This window comes from Cyanistes caeruleus, chromosome 7, assembly GCF_971803275.1.
Source record: "Cyanistes caeruleus chromosome 7, bCyaCae1.hap1.1, whole genome shotgun sequence".
NCBI classification, from domain to species: Eukaryota; Metazoa; Chordata; class Aves; order Passeriformes; family Paridae; genus Cyanistes; species Cyanistes caeruleus.
The window spans coordinates 35,332,444-35,359,334 of record NC_141707.1 but is presented as its reverse complement, the minus strand read 5'-3'; the positions used below and the strand labels follow the sequence as shown (position 1 = coordinate 35,359,334).

At 39.3% G+C, this 26,891-nt stretch overlaps 1 long non-coding RNA gene across 2 annotated transcripts in view; it reads right to left on the bottom strand.

Annotated features, from left to right (window-relative positions):
- The window catches only part of LOC111932323 (uncharacterized), a 104,948-nt gene that overhangs the window by 6,668 nt on the left and 71,389 nt on the right, over nt 1-26,891 (bottom strand). Inside the window, exon 3 of one of the 2 annotated variants that reach the window (XR_015289544.1) lies at nt 18,006-18,096. The exons of the other annotated variant lie outside the window; for it this stretch is intronic. This is a non-coding gene — a long non-coding RNA (uncharacterized LOC111932323). The remainder of the gene's footprint in view (nt 1-18,005; nt 18,097-26,891) is intronic. 2 annotated transcript variants of the gene reach the window in all.

Here is a 26,891-nt window from a genome sequence, read left to right as displayed (position 1 = left end):
CTTAAGTTACTCACTGCTGATACATCCATTTGTAACATGTTCTTATGTGTCCTAAATGCACTTTTACCTCCTTTTCTAAGAACGGATCTCCTGAGTTTTTGCAAAGAAAGTGAAATTTAACCCTTTTACAAATGAGTGGATGGCACCTCTTAAGTTGTATTCCTACAATTTTATTCAAAAGAGCAAAATCTCTCCATTTAAAAAATGCTTAAGGGCGATGGGCAGGACCACAGGACAATTTAGATACAAACTTTCCAGTACTCGATGTAAATTCCGGGTTGAACCCTCCAAGGTGCTTGTGTCACAAGACCATTATTTGTCGTGATTTGGGCTACTCAAATGGGTATCATGCTCTGGTGTCTCTAAAGTCACCTCTGGTTTACCACAATTAAAAGATCACCATTACTTTCAGGGCACTATTTGATGAAATTTAAGACCAGCTTGAACTCAAATCAGTAGGAATGCACACGTGCTTACTACTGAGCACCTTTGTCAGCTCAAGAACTCAGTGAAAGTTCTTAGGAAGGACCTAAGAAAGATGTTTTGATCGTGTTCATGTAGAAAAACGTTTGCATGATCCTTATCCGTTCTAAGGTAGGAGCTTGCTGAGAGATTTAAGTACAAATTCCAAAATTTGAAACAATTCGCCATGAAGCAGCAATAGAGAATGTGTCTTGAGTAAAATTATGTATCTTAAATGAATGTGAGCTGCTGAATAACATAATATCGGAATTTTCAGATCAGCAGTTTGGTGACAGAACTGGGGAGGAGGAACTCAGCTGCCTGAGCTGTACCAAAACTAAGCTGCTGCAAATTTAGGCAGGCTCAAAAGTCACTTTTATCAAATTATCTTGAACAAAAAGCTAGCTTTGGCCCTGCTTTTGTAGTAGTAGAAACTCCGGTGCTCCGCCAGGGGGGAGAGGCTCGGTTCGTTCAGCTCCTAAAGTAAAGCAGATTCCAAAGGCATCCGAACCTTGGGGAGTTTCTCCCATCACCTGCAAAGTGATCCTCAGTTCCGTGAAGATAACCCCGGTTAGAATTAAATGTCTCCGCATTAACACCCCCGATCTCAGCTCCTTTCTCTTATTTCGAATACAATTGCCTAGGAAGTGTAAATTTGCACTCCTATCTCCCAGTTAAACGCTGTATTTGTTAGGTTTACAGTGCAGATTTACCCCGCCTTGCAGAGGCGGGAGCTCCTGCCGGCCGACACCTCCTGCCAGCAAAAAATGCCATTATTGAAGCCATGCACGCTCCTTCTTTCCTTCCTTCCTTTCTTGCTCGCTTTTTTCCCCACGCCCAAGCTGAGGGCAGTTTCGGTATCTCTGCAGAAAGCCCCCAAGCCCTTGCAGCGCTCCCTGGCACTGGCCGGAGCCCGGGCATGTCTCGCTGCCGGCCCGAGCGCTGGTGCGATCAAGCCGCGAGCCCTGCTCCACACCGAGCCCCAGGATGGAACATTTCATTTCACTGCTAAAGCCAGCAGCCCGCTCTGCCCCGAGCAGTGACTCACATCTTCCTAAACGCTCCGTTGAAGTTTGTTTACAGCCCCGGCGCTTGCTACATCAGGGCTCTGTGTTTCCTTTTTCACTGCCTTTTTTTTTTTTTTTTTTTTTTAAAAGCAAACACAACTGACAAAACTGTCAACTCTTTTTATTGTTTTCAAGTTGTATAAACAGAATTAGGCTGCAGGGAGACTATTAATAAAGTCCTACGCAACAAAACCATTCACAATCTTCAAGGCAGGTTTTAATCTCCCAGGAAAAAATCAATTTTATTTAGAATAAACTAGTAAAGAATGGAGATTACTCCAGGGAATTAGTCTTTAAAGTATGATGGAGAAATATAGATTTTCTTCTCTATAGGAATATGATGTTGCAATGCATATAAAATGTGCCATAACAATCACATAAAGGCTTCTTTTAATTTTCCAGGCTCATTAGCCCTATAGCTTTCCAGACACAAGTACTTCTGGGGAGGGGGGAAAAAAGGAATAAAAAAAAAAAAAAAGAAAAAAAAAAAAAAGTGCAATTATAGAGACAAGTACCTGGCAGAAAAAGCTTAGACTCCTGAATAAGTTCCACTGCACTAATGAACCACTCCACCAAATCCCAGGAGGTCAAAACATATTATGTGTGTGACTCCAGTGCAGGAGCAGTAACCTTGTGCCCTTGCTTTCCATTTCTATGGCATCTCCAAACTGTCACAAAGGGATCGATGCAGAGGGTGAAACTATATTAATACAAGTTAAATGGTCACCTGGAATACAGCTGCCAAGACCTCTGCTCACAGATGGTGACACTTTGTCTTGGAGGCTGAATCTGGACAAATAACCCAAAAATCACAAATTCTGCTCTTGGTTATACCTGCACTGCTCTGCAGCTGAGCGTGCCCTCATCAGCTACAGCAGAGACAATGAAGTTGGTTTTACTGAACACAGAATCTGAGGCATTTCCACTCCAATGCAGACACTGCAGGGTTTTTAACATTTATAGCTTGGAGAAGTCAGAATGACTTCGAGTTCTGACACTCTACATTTGCTTGTTAACAGGGTCAAGATTTCACTTTTACCTCTGCTTTTTATTTCTCTTAGCCACATAAGTGAGACCTGAACTCTGTGTTTATTACCCCCACTGCAAAAATTTAGACCCTTTTGTGTCACTGAGAAACAAACAGCATAAGGCTGTACTGCAGGCAAAATGACTTCTCAGATCTTTACACTCTTTAACTGTTCATGCCCCGAGATCTTAATCAAGTAGCTCTTAAAGCCTTGTCCTAACAATTAATTAGGGAAAACTATAATTTGTATTTTGCAGAACCTACAGAGTCACAAGTGCAGCGGCACCTGTGTGGTTAGAAGGAAGGTTTTAGTAGTTGGTGGAGTTCATGTACACTTTGCAAAGATGTTTAGCTTGCTTTTTTTCAAAGAAGCATTCTAAAATCTCAAACCTGAATACTCCATGACTCTCAGAAATTGCCTTCTAGCAGTCACAGCCACTTTAGGCAGAAGGCAATCTTGTATCTGAGCAAGGAGAAAAGCTCTGATCCAGAGCTCAGCTGAATTTTGTAACTTTCTTGTCTTTATTAAATTCTGTTATATTCATGAATATTTAACAGTTAAAATATTGTTATTACTGCAAAAACATTCTTCCAGCTTACAAATTGTTTTATTCTGCCTCTGTTTATACTTTAATTTGATTTTGTTCTGAAGCAAGTATTGTCTATTTTTGCAGAGAATTCAGTTTTCTGGTGGAACTAACCTCTCTTCCATCTGTGGAAAATATTTGTTTGCCTTACTGATGGCAGAACCTTTTGCATTAAGGTTACATTAATTAATAATTCAGCTAATTTTGGTGTAAATGGCCTGCACTAGAATAAAACCAAGCTGGCACAGAGATGGCTCGTGTGGTCTGAGATCCAGCTGAGCTGCATGAGCTTGCATGAAACATTTTGATCTGGTGTAACTATCACTGGGGGGCGGAAAGCTCACAGGCTTTTCACCAGAAGGTTCTGTGATGTTGTGCCTGTGGGTATGGGTGCAAAGGCAGCAGTATGGCAGCAGCTGGAACTTCTCCTGTACACCCACACTGCTGAGGGAAGGTGGCAGCTCTGCTCTAACCACACATCAGGGGCTCTGCTTACATTGTCGCCTGCAGCGTTTCAACACCGGCTGCCTTCCGTCCTTCTCCTTCATCCCAACTCCCCTATTCTTTGTTGTAGGAAATAACAACCCAGACAGCGGCAATGTCTCTTTTCCTTATTGGTAAACACTCTCTGGGCACATCTGCAGTGATGATGATAAGGCAGAGGTCTGCTCTCAAATGGGAAAAACAGAATGTCAGTTTACATAATGGCCAGAAAACAAGAAAAAGAACCTACACGCTCGAGCAGCAAGCCTGCTTCTATCTTGCTTCATTGTCTTAACAGGATTCTTATTGTGTTTATATTTAGAGACATGGGAAACTGTGTTAGCCATTGTTACTTAACCTCAAACAACCTATATAGCATGCTGTCCATTAAGGAACCTCAATGTAGGCTCTAATCAAGGTGGCTAAATAAGATATAGGAAAATAAAGCTCAGTGCTTCCTTCTTGTTTGGGAAAAAACAAACAGGAAGGCTCCCTCTTACACCCACCTCAGCAGAAAAGAGGGAGGGAGGGTTTGTTTTTACAGGCTCACAGAAGATTTTAGCTCTCTGTTGTGCACCTGCTTGGTTTTTCATCATTCATGCTGCCAATAAATAGATAGAAACACTTCAGCAACTTATTTCCCAACTGGGAAACCTTTTCTTTTCTTTATTTTCTAGGAATAGTGTTTATCAGAAATCCATGTTTTAAGTTGGCAGTGGAAACCTGACATAACTAAGACAGCAAAGACTGTGTCTGGTTAATCATCAGAAAGTTGCTTTTGATAAATTGTTAGTGCTTGGGAAGGCTTGCCTGAGTGCTGAATAACAAATGAAACATTACCAAAAACTCAAATCCACATAACCAGTATTTAATTGAATGCAATGTTCCTAATGACAACAGAAACTTGATTGCTAAGGTTAATGATTCCAACTCATAGACACCAGTGCTGAGGAGGACCAGAAGTGGCAGCTGAGCCTGAAATTCTGAATGCAAAGCCATTTCACATGTAGAAAACATTTACAATGACTCCTGGTTAAAAATTTTAAGTATTTAAACAGCACATTTCAGTCTTACTTTTTCTTAGAAGCCACAATATGTGGGCTTTTCAAATCAGCCAAGGATGACAATCCTACAAAATCATCCACAGATGGCATTTTACAAAATCAGTCAAGGATGACAATCATAAATCCTTTAAAGCTTTAAATTAACAAATTTATATAGAGAGCTTTCACCTCTTTCTGTGATGTTCTGTCTTGTCCTAGTAATAATATGAGATTCTTCAATAAGTATTGGGGTTTCTTACAGAAATATTCAAACTTTGGACATTTAATTTAACATAAAATCTTAGCAGTCCCTGGCATATATCAGAGACACAAGTTGCCATCAGAAGGAGTTCAATTCTTTTTTCCCAATGATCTGGCCCTTGGTGCAAGTCTGGCTGTGAAAGTGTCCCATCAAGTGTGCCTTTCTAGGTAAGAGCCTGAAGACAAGATTGCTCAGCATAATTCCTTAGTAAATTTATTTCCTTAGTGATCACACTTCTTACTATCTTGTCACCCAGTCATCAAATATGAGATGGATGTAAAGAGAGTGTAAAGGCTATGTTTTTTTCTTACTTCTAATTCACCTTCCAATACCTCTGGATTCAGTGCAAAGATTAAAGGAAAAGCAGGAAAGGAAAGTGGGAGGCATGCAGAGGGAACATCAGTCTCCAGGAGGAGCTCAGGGAACAAGGGATCGATCCTTCATGGCACCTTCCTACACCACATGCAAGGAAAGAACCCTTTCCTGTCCTAGTTTCCTTTTCTACTGCTCAGGTTTCACACATGTACCATACCCAGTACATCCTGGATTTATCACTACAGATGAGAACAAACTGATCTCTGGGTGTGTGGTCAAAGGCCAGCCCCATTGGGAATGGCTGCAGTAGGATTTCAGTTAGATTTCAGAATGATAAATCCCTTTACCATGCTTTCATTTAATTGTCCTCACTGCTTTCTCCTCCCCCCCTTAGAGTCTCCCTTTCTTTCAGGTGGTGGCACTGCTGCACCATTTGTGGTGCTCAGCACAGCTTCCTCTGCCAGATTTCAGAGTGTATCTTAACAAGTAATTAGAGCAATTTTCACTAGCTCATGCTGTCGGCTCTCCAGCTCCTGCATGATCCAAATGGCTCTCAGGGGATGTTACATTATGGTTGGTTTGTTATTGTTTGTTCCAGGCCAGTGCCACTAGACAAAAGCATTATAAAACTGGTGAGTGGTATTAATCACAATATCTTAGATGTCTATGTCTGCAATGTCCCTATTCTCACTTTCCCATTTTTTTGCTTAGCTCTCATTTTGCTCTGAAAGAACAATTAGGATGTGATGTACAGTCCTGTGCCATACAGAAGCTCAGCAATAGGTTCAAATATTTATAAGGTTAGATAAAAAAATAGGAGAGAAAAACAAGCATTGCATTTCAGCAACTCCACCTCTTTGTTAGGAATGACTGGATTAGTATCCGAGAGCTTCCTTGCAAACAGCCAGAATCCCACCAGCTTTGAGTATTTCAAGCCCCTAAATTCAACTGAAGCTTAACGACTTACCCATTGTGTGTCTCTGTATCTAACTTGACTTCAGCATACAATGCAGAATGTCCCCTGCTGTGCAGCCCCAAAACAATCCCCTTTGAAAATAGCATTTTTTTCAATTCAGTTAATCCTTATCATTTCAAAACTCTTATGGCTTTGAAATTCACCGAGATGTAACCCTATCCCTGTGGTAAGAGATTCAGTCATGTAAGGGGAGGAAAATAAACAGAGTAAATATAATTAATTTATTCAGTTTCTGATCTTATTGATTCCAGGTCTGGGGGGCTTTTAAACCCCTTAATTGAGGCAATAATAAGTAATAATAGGTAATAATAACTTTGGCCTGTCTCCCTCCTGGGTCTTTTCAGCACAATGAGGTGGCTATTGATCGTTATAAGAAAGAAACCTTCCAATTGAAAACCCACCAACACAACTGAGGATTCTCTTAAAATATGGAAGAGAAAGAAAAGACAAACACTTTGATGGAGTGGATAAAGGCAACCAGACAGCTGTTAAATATGTTTTGCAAAGAGGAATATGATCCTGGTAGATCATTGACTGAAGCAGCAATAATAACAAGCCTGCATTTACTTGGTGCTTTACACCTTCAAAGTGCTGTGCAAACAATAACTAATTGATCTAGACTAAAAAGAACTGCTTCCAGTGTAATATCAAGTATATAGTCACAAGAGAACACGTTATTAACTCAAGGAAGCAATTTATTTCAAAATCTATTACCATAAATTATACCAGTCTCTTTTTGCTCCTTTTTTTAAAGTTATTCCCTCTGCAGTCTGATTAATGCCTGGATTAATTTGCTCAGGATTTCTGGAAATTTAGTAAGTGAAAACTTAATAGAAGACTGATAGAAATGTCAGAGGTAATTGATGCTTTAATGGGCATGAAATCTGGAAAAGTACCCGGTCAGAATAGATTCACAAAGGCCTTTTTTAGAGCATGAGGGTAAAGGCTCATCAAACTGGACTCACTTCTTTAGACAAGTTTAGTAAATTGTGTACTGTGAATACTCTCTGCTTCCTAAACTTAGAGACACAAAAGGTGTATCAGATCAATATAGCACTTTTCCCATTAATTCCAGATATTGTATTATTTCCTACCTATTTTTTATCAACATTTTAAAATTATGACATTTTCAATCAAATGGCTGCATAAAAGATTTTTTTTTAAAATTATAATAAGTAGGTGTATCATGCCACACCATGATAAAAGTATCATAGAAGTTGCATCCATTCTATTTCTTCATTTTTCCCTGCTTGTATTGATACGGAAAGTTGCTGTTCCCATTCTTGGTTTGCCTGTTCCTTTAAACAAGGCCTGATCTGATCTCTGAATCAGGTAAATCCTATTAGTCCGTTTCAGCCATGAATACAAAGGAAACATTCCATAATCTGTCCACCAGAATCTAATCCACGTCTGTTTCTCAATGCAATACACACACAATAACGCATATATTGTGTGTTATCAGGAGCCAGAAATGTCTTCATCTGCGCATGCTGCTAGGTGCAAACACCATGTTTATCACTGCAGTGTTTGAAAGCCCTTTCTTTAAAGGAGAAATAAGCTGGAAAAACACCAGCGAGTCTCAGTGTGCCTCAACAGACTGTGACACTCTTGCCTCAAAGCCTCTGCCATATATCTGAAGTGAGTTCCCACTCCTTTCCCTTTCTGTCCATACCATGGAGTTCTGGCTGCTGCACTACCCAGCCCCACATTAGCTCTTGCACTAGCCAGTAAGTAAAAACCATTGTAATGCTGTCTGGCTTGTAAATGAGAAGAACAATGAGGAAAGTCTGAGTCTGACAGCCAGCAGTCCATGGTGATTACAAAGAAAAGGGACCGCATTTTTTACTTGCTTTTTGTTATTGTTATTAAGGTCAGTGTCATCCATCAAGATGCGGAGTTATTTCTGACACAGTTTCAAAGGTCAATTGGTCATGTGCAATGACTAAATAGATTCATGGAATAATGTACCCAAAAACTTGGGAATGTGCCTTTCCACTTTCTATTGTCATGCTCCTACTCATATTTCAATGCCAAAAATCAACAAAGAAAGACATTTGAAGACACCAGTTGAGCAAACAAGGAGAAGAAGCTGCAAGTAACTCATTCATGTATAGTTTGAAAGCCATGGAATTTCTCCTTCTAAGCTACCATTCTCTTCTTTCCAAATATCCAGTCAGTTTTTGGCCAGGAGAAATATTTTATTTGCCTCCCCATTTTACAAAGCAACAGATTTCTTTAAAAGGCTGCAATGAAAGTTTAATAGGAAAACTCTTAGTATAACATCTCATGCTACAATTCACTTGGTTGGCACACTACCATCTTTGTCCCTCCTTCCTGAAGAAATCCTTCCCTGAGTTTTAATTCATGGGAAATTTTGGAAAAAGTCTGCTGAGGTTTCATCACCACACCTGCCACATTTCCACAGGAAAAACTGCTGGGAATGGTAATAAACGGGTGAAGACTGAATCCAACAACCAGCAGGACACCAAATGAGAAAATCCACTTTTACACTCTACTGTTCACTAGCTGCACAAATCCAAAGCTGTAATACCTTCTGCCACCCTCATCCATCTGTCCTTGATAGGAGAGCAGGAGTATCAGTGCTCCCCATGTTCTAGAGCCAGGCAGACGAGGATTCCTTACAAAGAGAGACAAGAGGCCCTGGACTCCTGTACTCCACCTCTTTATGACAAATAAACTCACTGGTTTTTGTTTCTCAGTGCATAACTTTTGAAACAAGGACTTCTTTTCTTAGTGAGTTACAAAGCTGAATTTCCAGGGAATATAAACAGTATAATTCTCTTTTGAACTGATCGATTTATGACATGCACCGTATGTGCTCTCAGCATCCAGGCTCACTCTGCACTTGTGATAAGTGACATAACAGTGTTATCTTTGTGCATTTCTAGAGAGAATTGAGCATGTAGCCAGGCATGGCTCAGTACCTTCAGCATTTCCAGAGCAGTTTAGCTCATTGCATTTGGTAACAGCTTATTTGTAGGCCACTGATATAATGTGAATGGTCCTGGCACTCATAATTACTGTTGATCAGTTAATTGCAATATAATACCACCATTGGGGTATGAAAATTATATGGTAAATAATTACCAAGTAAACAGCTGCTTTTGTTTCATTCCATTTCACAGCTTTGCAAAATTTGTCATTGTAGTTCATAAATTAAAGGGGTCCCACAAGTGGTAAAAAGTGTTTAGTATTAAAAACTTCCTTGAGTTTCTTCTCTATTCAGATGTCTGCAATATAAAAACCAGAAAGCACGTGTTGGAGGATGCATTATACCATTCATTTTGGAGTACAACAACCAAAAAAAGAAGTAAGTTTATATGGAAGATTATACTTGGAAGTCAATCTGTGAGGCACAAGACAACACTAGTAATTTCTCCATTGCTGCTAAACTTCATTGTTCATAGCCACCACATGTCTTTATCCAGCCCTGCCTTTCTAAACAAAAATAAATACCAAACTAATATTTTGAATTGATTAGTCAGACACATTCAGTTTAACAGGAATCAGGACATATGCACGGAGTCATATATGCATAAACATATGCATAAACAGCCTGTTTAGTTCCACTTCAGACATACTATCAAGTATTGACAAAACAACTCCCAGAAGTAAGAAGCATTCATTATTTAACTATAGGATCAAATCAATCATTAAAAAATGAGACTGTGAAGAGCTGGAGACATTTCTGGTTTATCTTTGTCAAAGGCTCACTCTGTCATCCATTGGGATGGGCAGACTTTGCTCTTTCAAGCACTGCACACCCCAGTCTGTCTCCCCCAACAACTCAGTGACTCTCTACTGAGGTAGAATCCCATTTAACCACCCAGTCACAAGGGGGTTATTCCTCTGTATTCTCAGGGTTTGTCCTTCCTAGATAAAACCAGTACTGTAAACTCAGCAGGAGATTAAGACAAAATTCTCAAAACCAATGGCTCAATCATTGTCCCTCGACAGCTCTCAAGTGTGGGATCGAGATAAGGCACCTCTCAGAAATAATTTCTTTTTTCCTGCTTCTTCCTCTCCACTGCCTTTTAGACAAACACACTGGGTTAATGCATCTAATGGCCCGATAACACAAAAGTGAAAAGACAATAGTCAAAATTACTGTAAAATAGCTTCAAATCTGTCATCTATTTTCAGAGCATTGGTAGTGATCACATATTAAAGGTACAGCATTTTAAAACAGGCTTCCCAGTTATTCTCTTAACTCCTGTTACATCGTGTTTCCTTCCATGAAAAACATTTAAAATATTAGTTAGGTTATTATTTTGCCGCTACAAAGACAGAAATAACCTGGTACTAAGGCACATTGAGAAACAGATTTGCACAATTTCTTTAACTCTGTCTATTGTGTATTTTCCACGGGTAGACAAAGATCTTCAGTGAAAGGATTCTCTTTTCTAAAGTGCTGGCATTTGCGGGCACTAATGGGTCTAAATGGCCCTGTTTGCCTCAGCTGGGACCCACTCCCTTGGCCCCGGGTCTGGCCCCGAGGCTTCATTTAATTCTGGGCTTTCAGTCCTTGCCTGAGCTGTTCTGTTGGCTTGTTTGTGTCCAGGCTGGACCTCGGAGCCACGTGGCAGGCAGGGCACTGCCGATGTGTGTCACAGTCCCCTCCAAATCCTGCCTGTGCCTTCATCCCCCGGCTGGGCTTTGAACCCACCTGTGGCTTTGTCTCCAGTCCCACCCCTGTCCCTGTCCCCTTGTGCCCCTGTCTGGGCTCCTTGGAAGGACCCTGGACCTGGTTCATCCCTTGCCTTGTCTGGGGCTGTTGTTGCACCGTCAGCTCCTGCCTCTGACACCATGGCCAGGACTGAAGGGCTGTGCCAGGATCAGTGAGGGCACTGCTACCCTCAGCACCAGCATCGCCTTCCCCAACATGGTAGCAGGCCCTTGATGGCATAAAAAATCTATAAAAGTGCTCTAATAGCGGCACTAATAATAATAATTTTGTTTTCAGCCTTGGCAAAAACTAAACCAGAAATGTGGAACTTCCTTAGTTTTCCCCTTTAAGCAGCTGAAGGTGAAATGAGCTGTTCTGAAGTCCTGCTCAATCCCCCTCACAAAGTGCCTTCTGTCACAACTGATTAAGATGGATGAGGTCCCATAAATATAATTTCATATGATGTGCTGTAATTGCCATAAGCCACAAGTTAAACTAATCTATTTTCAAAGAAAGGACACTTTTCAGTTACAGCCTTGAAGTTTCCATCCACTAATTGTTAAAATTCTTCCAGGTGAAAACGAGCTGGAAATCTTCAAGCCTTTCAAATGTAGGAATTTCTCTGGTGGCACAAGTTGAGAATAGCAGGCTGTCATATCCAAAGGTTACTTATCTTGGAAAAACAGCATTCTAGCTCAGGTACTCACATGACCACCTAAGGAGCTGATTCTATTGATGTGTATAGAAAAGAACCCACGTCATTAAGGGCAGAAACACATTTTCATGATTGGAAAAGGAGCTAATTTTACCTGCTGAAATTATACCAACCATTACATGTCAGCAGAAGGGTTACAGAAAATGGAATACAGAAAACAAGATGGACTTGTTTTTTAGTTTTGCTCAAAAGAGTGTATTTGTGCTGCACAGAGCACCCTGATGTATAAGCATGTGCATTGTTGTACACAATTTGAGGAAACATATGAGAATCAGGTGTCAAATTTCCAGTAAGCTATGTTGCCTAGAACATAATTTTATCATTTATTGGAAGAACGATTACTTCTGAACTAACTCAATATGTCAGTATGTATAATCCATGTGTGTTGACCTATGGATATGCTGAGGTTTGTCAACAAAGGCTCCCACCTGCCAGTGAAAAATTTAAACTCCATTTATGTCAGTAGTGTACATCTGCTCCTCAGTGTTCAGGTGCAGCAGGAAGAGACTCTTCCCATACAAGTCCCGTGGTGCCCCAGTATGCACTGTTGTAAAGTCAGTCACCCTGCTGCTTTAATGGAGTTATTTGTTCATTACATGAGCATCCGAGAGCAGAATTTGCTGTTCTATGACCTCAGTGTTCTCTCGGCATCGACAGAGCGATGCTGACTGTTTGCCAAAGATGAAATGGAGTTTTAACATTGTTTTAAAGACCTATGAGGTTCTGCATAATTTCATAAGTTGTCTATTAAATTGAATTGCTGACTCCAAGGTACAGATATCATTCAATTCTGATCTATTGATCATACAAAAAATGCAGGCTAAAAGTGTGTGTAACACTTGCTATAAATTTCTATAAAGCAGATTGAAAATGCACTGCTGGCCAATGTATGAAAGCCAAACAGACATCCTTGTTTCAGCCCAAAGATCTTTGCTCTTGATAATTTTAGCTTCCAGGCAAAAGATAATTTAGTATCACAGAAACACTATTTTATTTTATTTTATTTTATTTTATTTTATTTTATTTTATTTTATTTTATTTTATTTTATTTTATTTTATTTTATTTTATTTTATTTTATTTTATTTTATTTTATTTTATTTTATTTTATTTTATTTTATTTTATTTATTGTACTTCAGAATGTCTCTGTATATAGGATGCTTGTACACCTGAATGCTGAATTATGAGGACTTATATCACACAGAAAAATTTTTTTCTTTGCAAGATGTAGCATAGCTTCCACTGGCAGATATAAATTAAAATTAAAAAAACACTTAGCTTTCAAATTAAAAGAGAAAAAAGACTGGAAATATTTTGAAAGATAATTAGATATCTTTAGTATTTTGCTGTCACTTTGTTAATCATAAATATATATGGTAAAAACGACCATACATTCGCTTTAATAAATACAATCATTTCACAATGACTGCCATTGTACTGTGACCCAAAAATCACGGAGAGCAATAAAGCATTCCAGACAAGTAAAGAATTCCCTGGAATTACAGGAAAGATTAGCAGAATAAACACTTCCAGGCTTTCTTGCTAAGTTTGTTTAAAAAAGGAGAGAAGATGGAGACACTAAAAACAACTGGAGAAGTCACGGGTCTGACTGAACGCCTTTAACTGGACACTCCCTTCCCCAATGTCCTCGCATTAGCCCAAGCATCAGTAGACTGTTGTTTGGTCGATCTTTTGGACTACAGCTTCTCGGTTTACCAGCCCTTATCAGCAAGAGGCCCAGGAATCCCAAACCTGTTTGTTTCAAGTCTATTCTCTCCAAAAGGCTCCCCAGAGCTGCTGCCATTTGCAGTTCTAGACAAAGGAACACATTATCACTTGCGCTGTTTTCAGCTCTCCTGAATCTTCCTTAGCGTTCACTATGAATCCCTAAGGAATCCTGACCTCTTCACTGTGAATTTGGACTGTAAAACACCCGATTTGTGACTGTTTTACCTATTTGTCTGCTATGGTCCTTGGAGCATTTAAATTATGTTGGTGAGCATGATTGTAACAATAAAAAGCGTAAAAATAATAAAAGAGATATTTTAATTGCTTATGATACAGTGTTATTCAAACAGACTGAATGAAATGTTACCATCCTATGGTTGTGTTTTACTCCTAAAGAAGACCAGAGCTTGGATAATGTGGATAGATGCATACACAGTTTGTAATTACGAAAAGAGCTGTCAATAACATCCCACCACTGTCACTTTTATTGCCTGATCCCCCCTCCCATAACACCACCTCATTTGTAGCCATGGTAAGATGCCAAATTGCTTTATTTCCAAAGTGTATGACTACATTTAAAAAAAGCCTTTGCATGCAATATATTCCACAGTGCTTACTCTCATTAGTATTGCCTCAGCATGCATGGATTCACGAGCAGCATCCTTATTTCATATGGAGACATCCTTTAAAGAAATTGGATGCTAGAGGGTCTATACATCAATGTTATGATGCTGTATTTTTCACAAAATCTGTAAATAAGGTCAACACGATAGGGATATTCCAGATGACAGAATCTCTAATAGTTTTTGAGGAGCAGCCTGTTTCCCTTTAAAAAGTCAATTTGCTTTCAACCCATGCCTATTAAAAAGTGTACTTAGTCTAGCAGGGGCAAAGCACAATTCCAGCAGTTTTCATGGCTCTGGGTAAATATTGCTGGGGTGATGTATGCAAGGCTGGCTACCCATAGCTGAGGAGGGGCAGTAATGGGGACTCTGGATCATTGCAAGTGACTTTGTTTGACTCTGTATTTTAGGGTCTCAAACATGATGAATTCACAACTGAGATAGTATGGCAAGAGAGAATAAACAGCAGCATTTGCCTTGTACTTAGAGAGCCAAGAATGCCATTTCTGTTGCTACACATGAAAATTTAAATAGCTTAAGCTTCTTCCAAGACTTTGGACCCAATCCTGATTCCCTAGGTGTCACTGACTTCAGCAGATGGAAGGTCAGACTATTTCACAATAGAGAGATTTGTAGTTTCTCCTCCTAGCCCCTGTTAGCAGCTAATCAGAGCCCACTACAGAACCTTGAGTTCAGATCAGACAGGCCTCCAGGGACTGAATGTCACCACAACTGGGCAAATGAGAAGTAAATTGGGGGGGGTGAAACTAACTCCTGGTGAACATGTGTCCACTGTACAGAAATCACCACTGTAAGGAGAGCGGTAACAAAGGGGGGAAACAAAAACTAATTGGAAGAAAATACGGAGGTGGGAAATAGAAAAGCAGATGTAAAGGGAATCAAATGAGGCAGGGAAAGCCAGAGCATAAAGCAGTCCAGATACTCAGTCCAACATCATTCTTTGTTTTAACTAGAACACAGAAAACGAAAAGAGGAAAACTAAATTAATATGAACAAAAGTGAATAGAATTCAAGTGACCAGAAAAAGACAAAATAAATGACATTATTTGTAACAATGTATGTATGTATCTGTGCATCACACACCTGCTTTCTGTCCCATTCTTGTAAAGTTCTCTCCCTTCTGCCACTGATTGACTTAAATCCTGTAACTGTCCCCAGAGCATAGGGAACAACAGGTTACCAAAAAGGGTTAGCGATAATAACAGGAAAGGTTTGTGTTTGTGCAGATGAATTCTCATTGTACTGATCAGATATTCCATAGCAACTTAAGAACTGGTCTCTTTTAAGAAATAAATGATCTGACAGTGGACATCTTTAAATTGTCCTAATCTACTTTTATTTAGCCTATTTCAACAACTCTCAGTTCTCCTTTTTTTCATCCTAGTCCAAAACATCTTTCTTCTTAGAATGGTAAGTGAAGTTAAGTCCCGTTCCTTTCTTCCAAGGTTTTATCTCCTGGCTCAGGCTCTGCCTGTGAGCCCATCCCAAAGTGTTCAGTTCCTTTTGTTCGGAGGTGCAGCCACATGTTCCCGGGACCATTCAGGTGGGGAACCCACCTGCTGGGTCTTGGAGCCAGTGTGACGGGACATTTCCCTTCCACACCAAAGAAGACACATAATTACTTTGTCACTTTCACGGCACCTATTTTACTGCAAAGGACTTTCCCTTTTAGAGAATCCCCCTAATTCCTTAATTGCTGTCTTTTAAAGACCACTTGTTTTGCAGCACGGATTAGCTTTGGAGTGTATACAACCGTTTGTCAGAGTAAGATTTTGATACGAAATAGGCAGAATTTGTTTTACAGGATTATTCTCTCTGTATCTTTGGCAGCAAGATCCTATATTTTCAGTGCAGTCGGCTGAGTCTATTGCCACCAACATCCCCAAAGGAATGTGGGAGCCTAAGCTCAGTGCACTATAGTGGAGAAAGGAATGGGGAGAATAGTTAGCCCACAAAGAAACTATTAGTGGCATTAGCAGAAATTAGCCACATTAGTGGCACCATTCAATCCCTCTGTGTTGAGTGGATTTAAGGATTCCTCCTGTGACATGTATTTGCTCATCCCTTTTTCCTAAGGAAGTGTCTCAGGTTTACATCCATACCTACCATTCATTAATTAAGTCTTATAATCTTAGCTGGTCTGCTATGTAAACTTTTAGGCAGGGTCTGAAGATATTCCACTCTCACTCTTGTGTGATTATTGTTTCTAGTTCATCAAAACCAAGAAATTTTCCTACCTAACCTTTCCCTACCCAATCTTTCTGTTGTGTGGGACATAATGTAGCATCAACTCCAAGAAGGCCATAGAAGTACCCACTCCATGACAGAACATGGACATTTTAATGTATTTTAGCACTGTAATATCTCATTCACCACACTGTAGTTTGTGGTTTTTAGAGGAATACAGGCATTTATCCTACATAGGATACCACTTCTTAGACAGTCAAACAAGTGTCAGGTTGTAATCTGTCAGTCCTTCCACCTTTCATCAACTTCTGGCAGAGATTTAACTGCAGCAACAATGATAAAGAATAATCTGTAGCTTGCTAATGTTCTTATCCATCCATAACACTAGCAAAAGAATGCTGGCAAATACAAGTTTACTCTTACAAAAGTTGTTGCTGAAGTTAATATTCCCACAGAGCACAGGAATAATGAAGCAGCATCTGGCAAAGTTAGACTCAAACAGGGTCAAGAGTCCTCAATTCTACCATTAGTTCCTCTGACATATTTTGGGAAATATTTAAAATAAAATAAAATAAAATTTCTCTTCTTGAGTCTCTATATGTGTTGAACAATCCTTCAGCACCTTTTAAAGTACATGGGCATCTGCAGCCAAGAAGAAAACACTTCTACTATAAGCTGATTTGAACAAACATGTCTTGGTGTCAAACTCCTGAGCTTTATTTTAAACAAAGCTTTGCAGAAAAGGCTGTTGCACAATTATTAAAGTCAAATGGAATTTTTTCAGAAAGCTTCATGTCTGATTGAGATGACTGCTATTCAGTATTTTATCTGTAATTCAGTAAAAGAAAGAAGTCTTTAGTTTTCAGGCCTTTTTATGTACTAACAAAAAATATATTTTAAAGTCTTATCCTGATACTGGTTGAGTCTTTGTTGGCATTTGGCATTAGATTTCCTAATGTATCTATTGGAGCCCTTCCAAAAAAGAAAAGAAGGAGAGACAGAAAAGGGGAGAGAGAGAGAAGAAATAGAGAAAGAAAATTAGATTTATGTTATTTTTTGTTTTAATCACTTCTCTCTAAAATAACACACAATGAACTAGAGGGTTTCAGTGGTAAATGCTGAAATATTATAAGCAGTTAAAATGGCTGTGGATTCTTCCCATCTGTCATGGACTGCAACTGAGCAGTACAACAGAAAAGTGATATTAGTTTCAAACCAAAAATAAATCATCAAGCCAAGTCTGTATGTCTAATCCTACCTACACTGCCCTACCAGTGACCTTTCCATGGCCAGGACAAATCATATTCTGTAGGGAATTCATAAATCCATTCTTCATGCTAGCTTGTTTTGGGGTTTTTTTTTGGGAAAAAGAAAACCTCAGATCCCTTGCACTGAACCCACCACATCAATGTTTCAGACCTTGGCAGTGCTAAGCTTCTCTCCATCCCAGTCCACCCAGACTGATCTCATACTGAAGGTCTCTGAAATTGCCTACCAGGACATTATAAGGGCTGAGGCATCAGCAGCTGATGCCTGTCCCCAAAGCATTCCTATAAACAGGGAAAAATAATGGAATCTCAGTCCAGACATGAATAACAAACCAGGAGATAGATTTTACAGGTACAAGAGTAAATGCAAAGATAATTTCTGCATGTGTTGAGCATCCTCTTCCATGGTCTAAGCAGGTGCACTTACAGGAACTGTAAAATCCATTGAAACCTTACACAGGGCAAGATCAAAGCTGCTTCTTTTCCACACAATTGATTCAGGCCAAGCTAGATTAATTTTTGAAGTTAGATTCATCCTGCTATAATCTTTTTTACCTGTAATCTTCACTCATTCACGAAAGTGGCCTGATTAGTTCATGCTACTTGTTTGAGAAAGACAGCACCAAACAAAGCCAGCAACTGGAACCTATTGGTAGAAGAAAACAACAACATCATTCTTATTTTAGGATCTCCTCAATAGTCCAGAAAAGGGAAGTGAAAAGATGTTTTGCACAGTGGGCTACTATATGAAAACAAAGTATTTATTCTGTACTGCCTTAAGACATGTATTTTAGAGTGGTAAAAAAGTAAAGTTTTTCACAGATGACAGCTAAAATCACAGATATACAGAAGATCTGAAATAAAACAGGCTTAAAGTACCTTTTGTGCCTGAAAATACAAGTGTCCAAAAGAACAAACCTTTAAAAAAAGTCTTTATGTGACAAGGTCCAAGGCCGAACAAGATGTTTGTGTTTGAATCTGGGAAAGGACTCAGGCTTCCCAGATCCACATCTTAAACAAATTATTTCCCTTTGTTTGCTTCTGAAAATGCTAATTTGCACATATAAGTAACTGGTGTGCACTTATGACCATACATGTTTGTGGGGGCAAATTTAGAGATTGCTTTCCCAAAGCTAACTCAGAAATCCAAATTTATGAGAAAGTCTCCACACAAAAGATAAGTTTCTGAAGATAAAGAATCACAATTTCTAATCAGTTTCATTGATGTTCAGTGTTTCTTGTCACCATGGTAACCTACACACACAATAAATGGTGTTTTGTTTAATCAGTCATGAGAAAGAAGTCCGGGCATGGTGAATCAGACTGAATCAGAAACAGTTTCCTTTACTACACTAATCAAAACAACTTCAGTGTAACTATAGGACAATTCCAATCAGCAAGACAGGATCAGAACCATGAAATTCAGATCTCAGTCCTGTTTTCATACACTCCTCTGAGAAGCTCAGATGAAAGTTTTATTTCTATTTCAAAGACAGGAGTTTCTGCAGGACGGGATTAGTTCAGGGTTCAGATTTTATCTCGCCTTTACAGTAGGAGTTTGCACCAGGCTGAAGTCCAGCAGAGGCAATAGAAGCTCAAAGCCATAAAACTCAAAATAATTTTAGGCTCACATAGTAACTGAAAATAATACATGAGAAAATAATTCTTAAATAGGGAAAATGTCCCAGATTTAATAACAATGGAAATAAAATTTCCTTACTCCAAGTCAATGCTTTAAGGTATCTATGGCTGGAGTCTGCTTTGTACCAGAGGAAAAAAAACCTAATATATAGTTATAAATTTTTAGATAGAAAAATAAAAATAAAATAAAAATTAAAGGCATTGAGGAATAGGGAGGTTTCTGACATTCTCAGAAAACACTTATAAAAGTGGCATTCATGTGGCTGGTCCTAAACCAGTTGTGGAGTAGAAAAGGATTACCTTTGATATATGAAGATCAAAACCCACATTTTTTTTTCAGGTAATAAGATCTCTCTCAGATGGATTTCAGTAATATGAACATGTTTTCCATGACATGGTAATAAAAATAAAACAAAGCAATAAAACTACATCTAGGACTAAGTCAGTTGGTCTTGAATTCTTAGTGGAATGTCAAATTTACAGCTGGTGTTAACAGTTTCTAATGTAACAGTGATATGCAAAGAAAAATTATAAAAGCAATGTGGGCAGTAAGACTTGAAATAGTTTTGCAGTTCTGGTGACATCATAACAAGCTTGATCAAGTGGCCTGTGATACAATCACAATTGTAACAATCTTTTCCAGGATTTCAGTTTTTAAAGGAGTTTAAGTAATGTGGGTGGAGAAGGAATATAATGTAAAACTTTTCCTTTTATCTCTTTTCAGTTCCTGTTAAGATTATACCATGAACTTTATTCCTTTCCCTTGTTAATTGTACCTTCTCTCTTAGAGGCACTATCACCTCAACATTATCACAGCCATCACTTTCATAAGCAACAAATTTTTTTTTCAAAGCAAACAAATTTTTTTGAATTGAGTACTTGATCCTCGAATTCTCAAGTACTGCTAATTTCAGTATATTAGAGAACATTTCATTGCAAATACTTTAGAGGTAGGTAAGATGATAACAGAGGTTCAGTGTGAGAGTGGGAAAAGTTGGAACAAGACCCTGCAGTTCTGACAGTGGGAACCTTTTCCACCCATTGAGTAGAATCTTTCATAGTGGTTTCTGAACTTCTGGGGCTCTTCTGCTCAAAGCAGGACAAGTGGAAATGAAGGCTATTGAATGCCATGCCAAAGACAAGGGGAAACATAAGAGCAGAAAAAATTACAGTGGCTATCAAATTCACATTCCTCGTGGATGGCACCTTGGTAATAACAGCACACTGAACTTCTTTGTTTTAACATATTTGTAAGGGTTGTTTCCAGTGAAATGCTACATATTATGAAAGACTGCTCAGCCAGAAAAAGTGCCAAATGTGCTATTTTCTGTCTTTTGTTTAAATCCTGCTGTGGCTCCCATTGGTGTAAATGCAGGGAAACACCTGTACATTTATTCATTTCATCTATTCAGCTCAGTCACAGAACCAAGTTTCCACTGCAGTCTTTGCTTTTTACCTAATTTTCCGTCTGAGCTGGCAGAAGATCAAGAAGGTCAAATGATTTTCTCGGGATCACATAATGAGTCAGAATCTTGAGCCCAGATTAAATGCAGGACAGACTCTGGCTCCAGTGCACGGGACTTGCCGACTCATTAAACCACACCAGTTCCAGCTGTTTTCCCTCCTCATATGAACAGAATATGAGGAAGTTTGTAGAGAATCTGCCTAAAGTAGAAAATCATTCAGCAGCAGGCTGCTTGTAGTGAAATGCTGGATTTAAGGTAGGGATAAATCAACACCCAGAACTGTGGGCTACCTGGTACCATGGTTTCTATTTCTTATCCCCTTCAAATATCTGTCCTATCCAAGAAATAAGGAAAGGGTTTTTTAAAATTTTTGTTATCACATGTAATCTCTGATGACAGAAATAAACAAAAAGAAAATATTTCACCACAGAACATTTCCTGCAGCTGCTGGAGTTCATGCTTTTATTCATTTGGTAGACGGAGAAGCTGCATCACTATTAGGTAAAACCACAACAGAGGAGAAGCCTAATCTAGATGAATTACAAGCAAGAGTCAGTGTTTCAAAAATTCACCACAGATACAAATTAATCTTCATGGCAGAATTAGAGAGCTCTTACAGGTTACTGAGGATTCCTGAAGGGAAATTTAAGAGTACATATAATTTCTACTGGAGTAAGGTAGGAGCATTAGAAATTATCACTGCAGCTTGAAGCTCTCAATTTTTTTAACATCTTGTCTGAGTTAATAAATTTGAGCTTTAATTAGGTAAAGGCTGAGACTTATCTTGCATGGGAGACCACTATAATACCAAACTTAAAGGGAAGGTAGGGATTCTGATGCTATTCTACCATCAATGCAAGTTCTGTGGCAGCCTAGAAAACCAAGGTACACTTTATGTAATAAATCAGTTACAGGGTTAATTTAAATTAAACACTATTCCTAGTAGGAATGCTGCTGAATTCCTTTGAAGAAAACTATGTATGTTACAAACAAACTGATGAGAGACTCCTGATTTGTTCATCAGTGATGTCAGCCTAACTAATCATTTGAATGTTACTCTGGTCCCAGCTCAATCACTAACTACTGTTATGGCATACAATAGAAATGTTACTTACAGTCTCACCAAGTCCTATGCACTGAAAATTGACATTTTGGTCAGTGCAGCCCTTAACACCCCGATTCTGCCAGACCCTCCCCTTTGAACCCACTTACCCAATTCTCTGTAAAAGGCCATCCAAAGGCAAAGGCCTAGGAGCACTTCATTATCTGCCCATAAGTTTGACTCTAAGTGTCCCTGAATTCCTCAGTCCTATCACCACTGTGACATTCCTGTTACCAGCAAAATCCCACATGCAGAAAGCAAACCAGTGGGAGACCATCCCCAAAGAAGATTAACATTCCTCTGGAGGAGGTACCTTGTATCCACATCCTAAGTATTGCTCTCTACACAGTGCTTGGTTTCCATCAGTCACAAAACTGCTTCCTGCACCCCGGTAGTGCAGAGACTGAACTGCACCACTGAAGTACAGACAAAAACAGAAGCGCCACAGCTTAAAAGAATGCCCTAAAAATAGATACACCCCACGTGATCCAGCTCTAGGATGCTCACACCCGAGAGGCTGCTCTTTCTCACCTACCCACTAGATCATAACAATGCAGAACATGAGAATGAAGGTGCTGACCCTCAGGAAATGCCAACATTCAAATTATAGCAATGCATGTCACCTGAAACACAGACTGTCATGAATGTATTAAACATGTCCTACCTTGACACCCACCAGACTGATGAATAAAGTTGAAGACCATTTATTTTAATCATATGGTGTTCACAAGTTTGCTGGCAAGATGTATGAATTATTTTATACACCTTTAGGATAAAGGTTATTTCTGACAGCTTTTTGTTTGGAACCTTCAGAACTGGATGATAATGGTGACACTCATCCATCCTAGAGCAGGAATATTCTGCATTGCTGACACAGGCCTACAGAAGGAATTCCCTCGAGAAGGAGAATGTGCTTTCTTCTCCATTTGCACATGTTGCACTTGTCTGACCTTATTTTCTCTAAAACAAAGAAAGATCACTGTGCATACCAATGTGTGCCTGCACCTCTCTTTGTTTCTCTGTGCATGTGTCTGTGTATATATGTATAAATTTGCATATTAAAAGCTTGACAGATTAATTCACTGTGTGCATGCTTGCTCCCAAGGAGCACGCCAAGCATCTGGCTTAATGTACAGTGGGAAGGGCCTCCAGGGATGAGCACAATACCTGAGTCTGCCTAGAACAAACCACCACCACTTCCATTCATGGAGGATGTTAACAGGGCCACAGCCCCCAGCTGCTGCCAGCACACTTTCTTTTAAAAGTTACAAGATAAAGTTCAACTTTTTAATTCCTTGTAAGTTCACACAAACAAAATTGGCTCATAGGAAAATTGCTGGAACTTAAAAGCTGTGAAGATAAAAATATAAAACTCAGATTTGGGGTTGACAATGGCCTGGTCAAATATACACAAAGCTCTCAATCATATATTATGAATGTCAAGTAGAAGAAAATGTTAATATTCTGATTCCTCTCACGGTTGTCTGTGACCCAGTTATTTCCATTAGCACTACTCACACCCTTAGTGTGAGATTTGCTTGACAATCTGAATTTGTCTGAGGTGAAACTCGCATCATGTTATCATCTATCCAACAAACTGATTTTTAAAACTACAAGACAGACAAGTACACTGATTAGAGTACACTTTCTACTGGCAATGAAACTCTCAGATATGAAGAAGCTGTACCCATTTTGCTCAGGCAAACTTGTTGGCCTGTCCATCAAACACAGACTGCTCCTTAGCTGTGATCTGAAACCCTAAATGGACAGGAAATTCAGTGAAATTATTCTTGTTACCTTGCTGCAGCTTAAATGCAATTTCAATGCACTTAAGGGCCCTGCAGATTCCTGAGCTCTGCAAAGATACCTTAATTGTCAATAAAAGCAACACCTAATTGTTCTAAATGCTTTTAATTTTTAAATTAATAGTCATCACTTCTGGGGACATAGCTAATCAAGCAACACAAACTAGATGAATATGTACTTTCTTTTGCTGCAGAATAAACACTCTTCAGATTTAATGAAAGTTGCTCTGAATTCATGCTGAATCAGAAAAAGAAGAGCAAGCCAGTTTTGACTGCACTCCATCTGCTACAGTGTTTGGAACTCTCAGGATTTTATTGCATGTAACACCTTCTTCGTGTTTTGGTTCAGACCTCAGCTGATGTAATTGTGGGCCACCATGTGACCTCTAGGAGGAACATTGGCCAGTGTGACTTGGGTGTATCCTGAAGACACAAAAACAAGAAGTCAAATGAAGAGAACTTCATAAGTATGGCAACTTCAAATTCTCATGACTTAAGTAAATCTCATGATGCTTTGGAGGTTTGCTGATGGGCAAGGGAGGAGAAGATTATACTTGTGCTTGGCAATGGTGCTGATATTTTAGAAATGATGGCATCAGAAAGTCACTTTGAGAAAATCTAGCACTCACAGCCAAGAGAGAGGCAAAGTGCCTTGCTTTCCAGAACCCTCAGAACTGCCCAAAGAGAACAAATCTTCAGATGACCCCCTGTCATGTCCCTTTGGGGACCCTTTCTCTAAAATAACCTGGTATTTCTATTCTTGGAGAGATGGATCTGGGAAGCTCACACTGACCCACCACAGGCATCCTTACATAAACTGTGGGGTTTCTTTTCAGAGTCAGGAAACAGCATTTCCTATTTCCTAGAAAAACTCTCCCTAGGCAGTGCTAGATTTCAGGATCATGTGTACCCAAGGATAACTCCCCACTCTCCCTTCCTCTTCCAGACAGAGAGGATAATACACAAATGGACATTTTTACCTGCAGATAAAGAGTATGATATCAGACCCAAAATGATTACTATTTCATTCAAGATTTTACACACAGAATACTGTTAACTTTCATTAGTAATGGCTTTTTATATTGGGCTCACAAAATTCAATAATAGATTTGTCTGAAAGAAGTTTTCACTTGTCCTTCAAGTGAAATAAGGCATTTTTGAGTGGCTGAGTTGCGCATCAAGAAACAAGAATTGTAAATAAGGAAGTACTTTGACTAGTGCAAAAGATTGATACAGCACCTGACAGCTTTCATTACGTAAATCTAATTTATTTCAGTAAACAAGTGACTGGAATCATGCATCATTTCTAAACGAGCTGACCCTCAGGTTTACATGGTTGGCTGATATGGGTTTGAAAACAGGAAACTCCAGCTGTAACATGAGTGACCCAGACAGCAAAAAGCTAGACACCAAACTAAATTGGAGGGCAGGAAGTCAAAGTTCATGCTCATACCACAAACAATACAAAAATAATGAAGTTCCTCTGAGATACATTTGGCAAAGCCAAATGTCATTGTGAAGCATAAAATATAAAAGAACGTATAATATAAATGTTTATAGAAAAACAGCGCAAAGAATTGTTGTCAGTTTTCCAACTACGTTCCAAAGAGCTGCATACATTTTCATAAACACTATATGTCCACTATAAACTGAACACTGACAGGATGCCTAACTCAGGTTCTCTTAACCAGGCCATTCAAAAGATCTGGGTTTTGATATCTTTATTCTTTGGCTTCCTAAACCTTGATTTGATTCCCTCTCAGCTCCCAGAATATTGCTGAAGTCCCTGCTCTGTTATGCACTTTTTTTCTGCTCCTCTGACACTCTATTGTAGAGCAATTTTTACTTCTCTAGCGGCCTGTCTCTCAGCCCTTTTGAGCTCTAGAGTGTCCCACAGGTTCACACAAAGCCTTTACAGCCCACATCCAGAAACATATCACATCCTGTTTGCATCAGAGCTCCCCAACGATCTCCCCAGCAGCTACATTTGGTCTGTTGCTGTTACCTCCCGGGACCACATTTCTACACAAACACTACAGAGAGGAGGGGATGTGCCTACAGCAGAGCCAAGTGCTCATTTGGGGGACAGAATAAGCCAGTGTAGAAGAAAGTCTAACACCTAACAGGGGTGCAGCTCTGCAAATCAGGAATAACACTGCTGAAGCAAATTGAGAGATTTACATCTGAGCAATTGGTGGTTGCTGGAGCCCTAATCTAGATCTACTCCCCGAAAGCAGGAGTTTTATTCTGTACCAGGGCTGCAGCAGTTACACTCTAATCTTCCTAATTCCACTCTGCAGGAAACAATGGAAGTTTTAAATTTAATTTCATATACATTTAATTTATCTGGAACTATAATTCATCCCTAGACTCCTGACTAGGTAATGTATAACCACCTGCTATGTGTTCCAGCTTCAGGGCTCCTCTGCATCCTTGTGTTCTGTAACCAACCTCCCTTTGCTCTGATCTGTCCTACAGCCCTGAGCTCAAAAAACTCAAAAGGTCATTTCTGCCTCTGCCTCTCTCAGAATAACCCTCATCCCCATTATGTCTATAGAGAAGGAAGGACTGATACAAGTGCACCCTATATATCCTACAGAAGACACTTTTCTGCAGAACTCAGGCACCGGAGCCTGCAGACACAGAAGGTAAACTCTGTGTTGTCAAACATCTGCAAGAGCTCACAGCTGATCTAACACTTCACCACACAAACAACATTGGTATTTTCCACAAACCTTGCTCAGATGACTTTTTCTCTGAAGTTCCTTTTTAATCTGGTTTGGTTTTTTTTGCTTTCCAACTTCTCTTGTTTAATTCCCTTGACTTCTTTATTACAGTGAATCTCAAAAAATATTATCCCATGTTAAAAGAGTGGCCATCAAGCTGCTGCTGGGCTTAGCCATGCCCTAGTGAGCTCCTGAAGCCAAGAGGCTCCAGCACATTCATGTCTTGTGGGACCAACTTCTGTTTGAGCATCTGTGGATAGATTCTTTTAAATTGCAACACATGGGAAAAGGAAAACTGAAACAGGAAAGACTGAAATAAAATACAGGAATTTTAAAAAGCTTCCTCTTTATTGACTATGTCTTTTCATAATAGGCTGGGCAATTTCTGTATAAAAAAATATTTTAACACTTGAAACTGTAGTAAAATCCTGTTAATTCACCTGACAAGAGTACAAGCAACATGAATCCAGCAGTTTCCAAAAGCTTTATTTCTGTTAATAGTTACTGCTTACACAGAGGTCATTAGCACATGCCACCATTATTAATAACTATTTTATTCAGAAGAGATGACAAATCTCTTCAAGGAAAGGCACAAACTACAACAATAACAAGTGAAGTTTCCTTTGTCATCAATATTTTGTAAATGCAAAATAAAATGCAAGTGCTAAGTGCAGAGTGCAGACCCACAGGCTTGGGTCTAC